At 37.8% G+C, this 9,808-nt stretch overlaps 1 non-coding gene across 1 annotated transcript; it reads left to right on the top strand.

The window, feature by feature from the left end:
* The first annotated feature begins 4,694 nt into the window (after nucleotides 1-4,694).
* On the top strand, nucleotides 4,695-4,767 carry TRNAC-ACA (transfer RNA cysteine (anticodon ACA)). Its single transcript has one exon. It is a non-coding gene; the product is annotated as a tRNA-Cys (tRNA).
* Nucleotides 4,768-9,808: the final 5,041 nt, after the last annotated feature.

The raw sequence follows: 9,808 nt of genomic DNA, 5'->3' as shown, positions 1-9,808 counted from the left end.
TGCCATTTCCTTCTCCAGGGGATCTTCCCAACACAGGGATCGACCCCACATCTCCTGCATCACAGGCAGATTCTTCTACCACTGAGCCACCAGGGAAGCTATTTTACTAGTTTCTTTTTTTTTTTTTTTTTTTTTACTAGTTTCTAAGAAAGATTTCTATCACTTAAAATAGAGCATAAACACAGTACTTAACAATGAATTTGAGAGTGACTATGTTCGTACATTTCACATACCATGGTGAGAAATTTGGAAATACTGAGTTCATTTAGTTCATTCAACAAATATTCATTTTACATCTTCTGTGTATAATGTCCTGTACTAGGAATTTTGTAGGATTCCAAAAGCTGTCATAGTCCCTGATTTAAAGGAAACTTTAACATGAACTTTAATCTCAAAGGCTATTCATTATTTTAACGTGAAAGTCAGTTTTGCACTTTGCCTAAAACTGATATCCTTGTGCCTCAAAACTGTTCTACCAATGGGTAGCCTTTCCTATCTCATTTGTGGCAACTTCATTCTTCTAGTTGACCAAACAAAAACCTTTGGGATCATATTTAATTCCTCTCACTCTATCTTGTTCCATACCTGTATGTGTGTGTTATTCACTCAGTCATGTTTGATTCTTTGCGACTCATAGACTGTAGCCCTCCAGGCCCCAGGCTCCTATGTCCATGGATTTCTCCATGCAAGAGTACTGGAGTGAGTTGCCGTTTACTTCACGTTCCACACCTACTTGAGTAGAAAATATTGTTGCCTCTGTTTTAAACTATCCAAAATCAAAGTGTTTCACCTCCTCCATAGCTTTCTCCTTGGTACCAGCTACCACTGTCTCTCTCTTGGATATAGTACAGCCTTTCCATAGTTCTCCTTGCTTCCATCTTTGCCCCTCTCCTCCCCTCCATTCTGTTAACACGTTTCAGAGTGAGCTTTTAAACTTAACTCAGATGTTACTGTCTCTCTATTCAAAACCTTTTAGTATCTCTCTTTTGTACTCACCACCAATAGCTAAGTACTTACAGTGGTTTACAAGGTCCTTAAATAATCTGCCTTCTCTTAGGTCTATGACCTCTTCTTCTCCTCCTTTCCTTAATCTGTAACAGTCACATTGGCTTTCTAGCTATTACTTAAGCTCACCAATTACATTGCACAGCAATGCAGTCCCTCTGCCTGCAAGCTTCCTCACCCAGGCAGCCACATGGATAACTTGCACTTGTACTTCCTTCAAGTCTGCTCAGATGTCTTTATCACAATGAGGCCTGCTATGGCAACCATTTTTAAAATCTCAAACTTCAACCCTGCAATCCAAACACCCCTTGCCTTACTCTGTCTTGTTCTTAGCACTTATCAATATCTAGCATGCTACATGGGAGAAGGCAATGGCATCCCACTCCAGTACTCTTGCCTGGAAAATCCCATGGACAGAGGAGCCTGATAGGCTGCAGTCCATGGGGTCGCTAGGAGTTGGACACGACTGAGCGACTTCACTTTCATTTTTCACTTTCATGCATTGGAGAAGGAAATGGCAACCCACTCCAGTGTTCTTGCCTGGAGAATCCCAGGGACGGGGGAGCCTGGTGGGCTGCCGTCTTTGGGGTCGCACAGAGTCGGACATGACTGACATGACTTAGCAGCAGCATGCTACACAGTTGACTCCTTATGAAAATGAAATCAAAAAGTCTCTCAGTCGTGTCTGACTCTTTGCGACCCCATGGACTTAGTCCACGCAACTCTCCAGGCCAGAATACTGGAGTGGGTAGCCTATCCCTTCTCCAGGGGATCTTCCCAACCAAGGAATCGAACCGGGGTCTTCTGCATCGCAGACGAATTCTTTACCAACTGAACTATGAGGAAAGTTGACTCCTTATGACTAGGTTTATTGCCTGTCTCTCCAGTTGTAGCTTCAGGCCATAAGAAGCAAAGACTCACAGATGCTGGGGGAAAGTGCACAGAAATAGGAAGAAGAGAAACAGTGAAGGATCACAGATTGTGTCTGCTGTGTTCAGCAATCCCATGTTTAACAGTATGTTCCAAAGATATTCTGGCAAAAATGCAAAGTGATAATTGCACAAGGCTATTCATAATGGTAGTATTTTTAATAGCAAAGAATGGAATTAACCCAGATATCAGTTAATATGAGGCTATTCGTACATCCACACACTGGAGAAACTTACAAAATGAAGGAAGATACAGAATTTAATTTTTTATCCAAATGCTATTGTTAAATGAAAAAAGCAAGTATGGTAGCTTTTATCTAAGAAGGTTGTGGAAATATGAATATTTATGTGTATTACCTGCTTATATTTTCAAAAATATATGATAGAAAAAACTCCAAAATTAATAACAATGGTTTCTCTTAAGGGGCACAAAGAAACAGAATGAATGGCACAGGGATAGAAGCGAGATTTCTGTGGTGTACCTTATTATGGAGCTCTGCAACTGTTTAGCACAGTTGAAACACCAATAAAATGTGAAAACTCCCCCCAAATTGAAAAACAATTGAAACAAAATTAGAGGAATGGCCACTTAGAGCAGAGAATTATTTCAGGTGACGTTGAAATACAGTACTTTAAGTGGATATCCTTGGTGTATCATATTCAAAGAATTTTTTAAAAATCTTAAACTTTATTCAATATTCTTAATTTTAATGGTAATATCCATCTTTAAATTTGAGATTATTACAAGTATGTGTATATGTGCTCAGTTGCTTCAGTTGTGTCTGACTCTGTGACCCTATGGAGTGTAACCCACCAAGCTCCTCCCTCCATGGAATTCTCCGGACAAGAAAATTGGAGTAGGTGGCCATGCCCTCCTCCAGGGGATCTTCCCGACTCAGGGATCTAACCTGTACCTCCTTCGACTCCTGCATTGCAAGCGGATTCCTTATCACTGAACCACCAGGGAAACCCAGCAAAGCACTAAAACATGCTAATACTGTATGGGTATAGTTAAGAATAAAAAAAAAAAAAAATTATTGGAACCATTCATTTCTGAGGTAAAGAACAAAGATAAAATTGTAATATCCTAGAAGTTAAGTAAATTTATGTAATCTTAAATTTAAAATATCAGTATTAATTCAAATTCATATATATTATTTATTTATTTCCTGACTTGGTCCACTGAAGAACAAACCATGAAAGCTTTGTGGCAATGTGCACCCCTAGCACCCAGGTTTTGGTCTCTAAGTATCATTAGCCACTGAAAGAAACCAGAGTTCAGTGTTCCCTGGAGAAATGACTTATTTTTACCTAAATATAAGAACTAAAACTATAAAACCTTTAGAATAAAATGCAGGAGTAATTATGCATGATCTCAGATTAGGTAATAATATCTGAGATTCAACACCAAAACAAGCAAACAAACAAACATAAGCAATAAAAGGAAAATCAATAAACTGGACTTCATCAAAATAAAAATTTTTGTTTCAAGTGATATCATTAAGTAAGTGAAAAGACAACCCACGGAGAAGAAAACACAGGACAATCATACATCTGATAAAGGACTTGTGACCAGAATATATGGATTTCCCAGGTGGCTTAGTGGTAAAGAATCCACCTACCAATGCAGGAGACTTGGGTTCGATCCTTGAGTCAGGAAGATCCCTTGGAGAAGGAAATGACAACTTGCTCCAGTATTCTTACCTGGGGAATCCCCTGCATAGAGGAGTCTGATGGACTACAGTCCATTGGGTCATAAAAGAGCTGGACATGACTTAGTGAGTAAACAACCACCAGAAGATGTAAAGAACTCTTACAACTCAATAAAAAATTATAACAGTGAGCCAAAGATTTTAATAGACATTTCTGTAAAGAAGATACATGAATAATTAATAAGCACAAAAAGGCCCTCAACATCATTAGTCATTTGGGAAAGGCAAAACATAATCACAGAGATATCACTCACAAAGAAAATGACTTTAATAATAATGGCAGACAATAGCCACTACAATCATCCCTTAGTATTTGTGGGAAATTGGTTCCAGAACTTTCCATGGAAGCAAAATCCATGAATGCTCAAGTCTCATAATTGACCCTCTATATTCTTGGGTTCTGCATCTGCAGATTCAACCAACCATGAACTGTAAACGTTAACACATGATCTGCAGTTGATTGAGTCCCTGAATCCAGAATCTATGGATATGGAGGAACAACTGTGGATTTATTGAAAAAACTCCACTTACAAGTAGACCTGAGCAATTCAAACCCATGTTGTTCAAGTTTCAACAGTATTGGCAAGGATGTGAAGAAACTGGAAAATTGGAGCCTAATTCATTGCTAATTAGGGAGGTAAAATGGGAAGCCACTTTAGCAAACAGTTTGGCATTTCCTCGAAATGTTGAACATAGAGTTATTATATGACTCAGGAATTTCACAACTAGGTATACAATCAAGATAAATGAAATTATAAATCAACACAATAACTTATACATGGATTTCATAGCAGCATTATTCATAAGAGCTGAAAAGCAGAAATAATTCAAGCAACTATAATACATAAGTGAATAAACAAAATGTGGTATATCCATAAAATGGGACATTATTCAGAATAAAAAGGAATGAAATATACTTTGAAAATATATCCATGAGCTCATAATGACACCTAAAATACATACACAAACATGGATAACTAATTACCATTGGTGGTTGGTTAGGCATCATCTTGTGCTCAGTCACTAAGTTGTGTCTAGTTGTTTGACTTCCCTGGTGGCTCAGACAGTAAAAGCGTCTGCCTACAAAGCAGGAGACCCAGGTTCGATCCCTGGGTTGGGAAGATCCTCTGGAGAAGGAAATGGCAACCCGCTCCAGTATTCTTGTCTGGAAAATCCCATGAACGGAGGAGCCTGGCAGGCTACAGTCCGTGGGGTTGCAAAGAGTTGGACATGACTGAGCAACTTCACAACAACAACGAGCTCTTTGCCACCCCTGGACTGTAGCCCGCCAGGCTCTTCTGTCCATGGGATTCTCCAGGCAAGAATTTTGGAGTGAGTGGCCATCCCCTTCTTCAGGGGATCTTCCCGACCCAGGGATCAAACCCAGGTCTCCTGCATTGCAGGTGGATTCTTTAATGACTGAGCCACCAGGGTAGCCCAAGCTATCATCATACTATTTTGAAAATTAATATAATAAAATGATAAAAATTACTTTTTGCAAATTTTCAAAAATTTAGCCTAAGTAATATTTCTTATAATGCTGTTTCAATGAGATACAACTTCAAGACATTTTGTACCGAACCTAATATATTAAAAAGTTGTAGGTTGTATATTTAAGTGTTCCTCACAGTGCATACAACTAAAGATCAAGTCAACAAAGTTTGCTTTATACATGATACAGATTCTAATATGGTAAATGATGTTTACTTTTTTCCTTCATAAGTTTGTTTTTTTCCTTCTCTGAACTTCTGCTTTGGTTTTATTGTTTTGTTCTCTGTGGATTTAACCACTTTTAGGGAATACTAGTCACACTGAAAATAATTGAATGCTACCTAGAAACAAATTTATTCACACATGCATGAGTATCAACACTTGTGGGAGAAGGGACTTCTGTGTTCGTGCTTAGTCGCTTCAGTTATGTCCCACTCTTTGTGACCCTATGGACTGTAGCCCACCAGGCTCCTCTGTCCATGGAATTTTCCAGGCAAGAATACTGTAGTGGGTTGTCATGCCCTTCTCCAGGGGATCATCCTGACCCAGGGGTCGAACTTGCATCTCCTGAGTTGCAGGCAGACTCTTTATAGCTGAGCGGGGTAGCCCCCCTTTTCCTTATAAATAGCATTAATTTGAAACCTGAAATTTTCAGCAAGATACTTTCTAAAGGCCCTGAAATTCAATAAGCATCAGAAAAATATTATTATGTCATTAGTAATGACATACATTAGATGAAAGCAAAAATAAATTTCAATTTCTATTAAAAGTAGAAAAAACTGATAGAACATTGATCTTAATGATTGCTTGATGTTGAATAAAAATGAATAGGAATTAGAACACTATGGACCCTCTCACCCTTAAATTTTGCTAACGGCTACAATAGCTTTAACAATGTAATAACCTTTCACAGAAAGTATCTGTAAGGGACTTCCCTGATGATAGCCGGTAGTGCAGGAGACGCAAGAGAGGCAGGAGATGTGGGTTCTATCCCTGGGTCGGGAAGATTCCCTGGAGGAGGAAATGGTGACCCATTCCAGTATTCTTGCCTGGAGAATTCCATGGATAGAGGAACTTTGCAGGCTACAGTCCAAAGGATCACAAAGAACATACACAACTGAACACACTCTGGACTGGATATGTAAACATAAATTTTGAAAATGTGAGGCTGTATTTAAGGCCCTCGTTTGACTTCCAGGCCAATCCTAAAATCTATAATTCAAGGCAGCAGGAACTCGACTTCATTTTATTGTTATGTGGAAATGGCACCAGGGAAAGGCTAGCCAGCAGTGGAGCTGGTCAGCGCATCTGCCATCCCCAGGTGCTGTCTTGGTGAGACTTGTCAGTCCTCTCTGCCTTGTGCACTGATGCTGAAGACTCCCTCCTGACCAGACCCTAGTCACTTGCCAGGCTTGCCCCGTCATGGGGAGTTCCACGGCAACTGATCCTCATGCTCACCCTGCTGTCAAAGCATTCCAATTTTTAATCGCTCCATGACTTGTCAGATTCAATAGGAACCACATGGCCACAATTAAAACCTTTCTAATAATGAGAGGGCCAAACAAGGGAAAAAAAAAAAAAAAAAAAACAACTCTGGGCATGTTTCCTGTCACTGGTTCACATTCTGAAAGTAAGTTTGAGAAAATCCTTCAACTGAAATTTGTGTTTACACGGTGAGCAACTAAATGGTTATTCCCTTCATCCTGACAACAAAACCAAGTGCTTGTGTCTGCACTTACGGAATATTTCTGAGATTCTGGCTGGCTCACCTAAAGTATATTTCCACTCTGAAAAGAATCTCTTACCATCAGGGAAGAAAGCAGCCAAACTCCAGTTCCAGATCTGTGCACCACACCTGGCACTTCCTTACCTACTGGGAGACATTCTCTTCTTGGCTATATTTAGCTGGAAATGCTAAAGCATATTATAAAAACTCTTTATAAACTCAACAGAATGAACTTTATTTTCTTGACAATGTTACCTGTATCACAGTGTTAGTTACTATTTCTCCCCTAGATTTTGAATTTCGACAGGATTGAGAATTATGATGAAAATGGAAGTAAAAACTTTTACTAACTAACAATTGAAATTAATTTAACTCTCTGCTGTGTACAGATATTGATCCTATGATTTGGAACATATTTAGAAGAGGAAGAGATGCACCACGTACTGTTATTTACTGGATTCCGAAGAGGCTTTTATATGCAGACAAAAGTCACATTAGCTAAGAGACACATCAGGCTATTTGTGGAAAAGATCTAATGGCATGGATGATAATTGCAGACAACCTGTTTTTACTCTACAGAATCTTCTCCTAGTGTTTACTAAGAGGGAATATTACCAAGAGGTAAACACTATGTGGAGTGAATACCTTTGCAACTTGTATTCTGGTGTTTCAAGATTTTTTTTTCCCAGAATATTCATTTGTGTGTCCTTTTAGGTCCTTATGTTTTGAACACCATCAAGCAGCAAAAAATTTGATGAATTCATCTATTGTTCTTTTTATTTTATATTTCAGTTTTATTTTGGTAAGCACACAGTGTGAGATCTCCCCTCTTAATAAATGTTTAAGTGTACAATACATGACTGTTGACTACAGGTACCATGCCAAATAGTAGATCTCTAGAGCTGATTCATTGTACTTAACTGAAACTTTATGCAACTGGTAAGTAATTACTCTTTAAGAACTTTATTATGGAAAGTGTGGGCTAAATAATCAAATCCTAGAGAAAGCACCAAATGTTTAAGACGCTTCATTACCAGATCTTCTACACTGTTGCCATACGTTACCATCCCTCAAGTTGGAAAACCTTTGAATGATTTACAGTATCCAGATTTCCATGAATCTCTTTTGTAATTGTCAAACATGTCTTAACTACATATGAAAACTCAACTCTTTATCGTTTAATAAAGAAACCAAGTAGTAAATTCTATCTACTACTTTTCTTTCTACTTGCTGTATAGCTAGTCCTGGACCAGGGAATGTCTTGAGAGAGGAAATCTAAGCACATCTTTTTAAATACTAAAATTCACATACACTTCAGATTTTATTGAGTAGAAGTATTTACAAAGGTTCTACCTCATTTACCAACAGAGGACTGTGGCTTCCCTACAATAGTCAGTGGGCTTCCTGAGGGCATCACCACGTCTTACTAGTCTTTGTGCCCCAGTAGGAAAACAGCACTTCCTCAGGCACACAGTAATGTTAAATAAGAGATTAGTTAAGTTAAACTTACAAGGATAGAAATGAATTTTTCTTAAGTCAATGGAGAACCCCTGTCCCAACAAATTATTATTTGTTCCAACTTTCAAGTGACATTTATGTTGAGAGAATCATATTCTTAGACTTTTTCTTTATTCTTTATCTTTATTTTTCTTTATTCTTTGTTTTTTCTTCTTTGTTATAAGCTGAAATTAAATATCATGTAACATTATGACCCTTAAATTTTTCTACCCATTCACAACGATTCCTATAAGTTGTACAAAGTTTATCCCATGCCCAGCAAACTGAAAGCTTTAGAATATTCATCATTCTGGACACTGAAATTGACACATTTGAAGCTGAAATCAGTTCTTTTAAATTCAACTCAAGCACATTCCTGTAAAAAGTAGAGCTTGATGAGACTGTACTGAAATTCTCAATTCTAGTATGACCACTAAAAATCTTAGTCACATTCAAATTAATTGGCTATTTTTCTCCACTTTGATAGTAAAACAAATAAACTGACATGGTGCCACCCTTTAATCCATGTCAATGATTATACTTCTACCTCAACCATTTTTTACTGCAAAAATTAAAATACTAAAGTTTGGAGTTATATATTGAAGGAATTAAATTACACTTGTTGTTTGTGTTTTCTCCTGTTTTGTCTCTTTGTGTGGTTTTGCCATTTACCTAGAAGAGCTTTTTGCTCTGTCCAGACCTTTTTATATGCTTGGCACCAGGGCTCTCCCCTGTGAAAGTGCTGACTTGGGCCATTGGTGCTAATTGGAGGTGTGCTGTGTGCTCAGCCGCTGAGTTGTGTCTGACTCTTTGTAACCCCTGGACTGCAGCTCGCCAGGCTTCTCTGAGATCCTGTGCCTGTTACCTCATGTCCTCCACAAACCGTAGTCTGCTTTGCATCATGTCACACAACCGACTCAACTCATTGTTGAGCATGAGAAACATTGTTACAATAGTGTTTATACTTATTTGTATGTATTTTTGGAAAAAAACTTAAAAATTTAAATTATAGTTCAGAGGCATACCCATGAAATATCAAAAGTACACTAGTCAGGAAAAAAGAATCTTTGTTTTCTTGTTCTTTTCTATTAAAGCATTTGAAAAGTTTTCAACACAATTTTACCTTTATTTCCAGAAAATATTAGAGGTCCTTACTTCACTTGTCAGGATATTTTCTATGAAACATTTATAATCTATTGGTAGGGCTGCCAGATTTAGTATTTAAAAAATATAGAACACCCAGGTACATTTGAGTTTCAGGTAAACAATGGAATTTTAAAACTTACTTGGGACATAGTTCCCTGAAAATTTTTCATTGGTTACCTGAAATCTGAGTTTAACTTGGTGTTCTGTATCTTATCTTACAATCCTATTTGTTGATCTTGATGAAAAACCCATGTTAAAAATTTCTAGTAAAAATAATTCTAAATAGAAGAAAGATCACAATA

Source organism: Bubalus kerabau, chromosome 2 (genome assembly GCF_029407905.1).
Source record: "Bubalus kerabau isolate K-KA32 ecotype Philippines breed swamp buffalo chromosome 2, PCC_UOA_SB_1v2, whole genome shotgun sequence".
NCBI lineage: Eukaryota > Metazoa > Chordata > Mammalia > Artiodactyla > Bovidae > Bubalus > Bubalus kerabau.
Note: the sequence above shows the minus strand (reverse complement) of the source record. Positions and strands in the feature narration are given on the sequence as shown.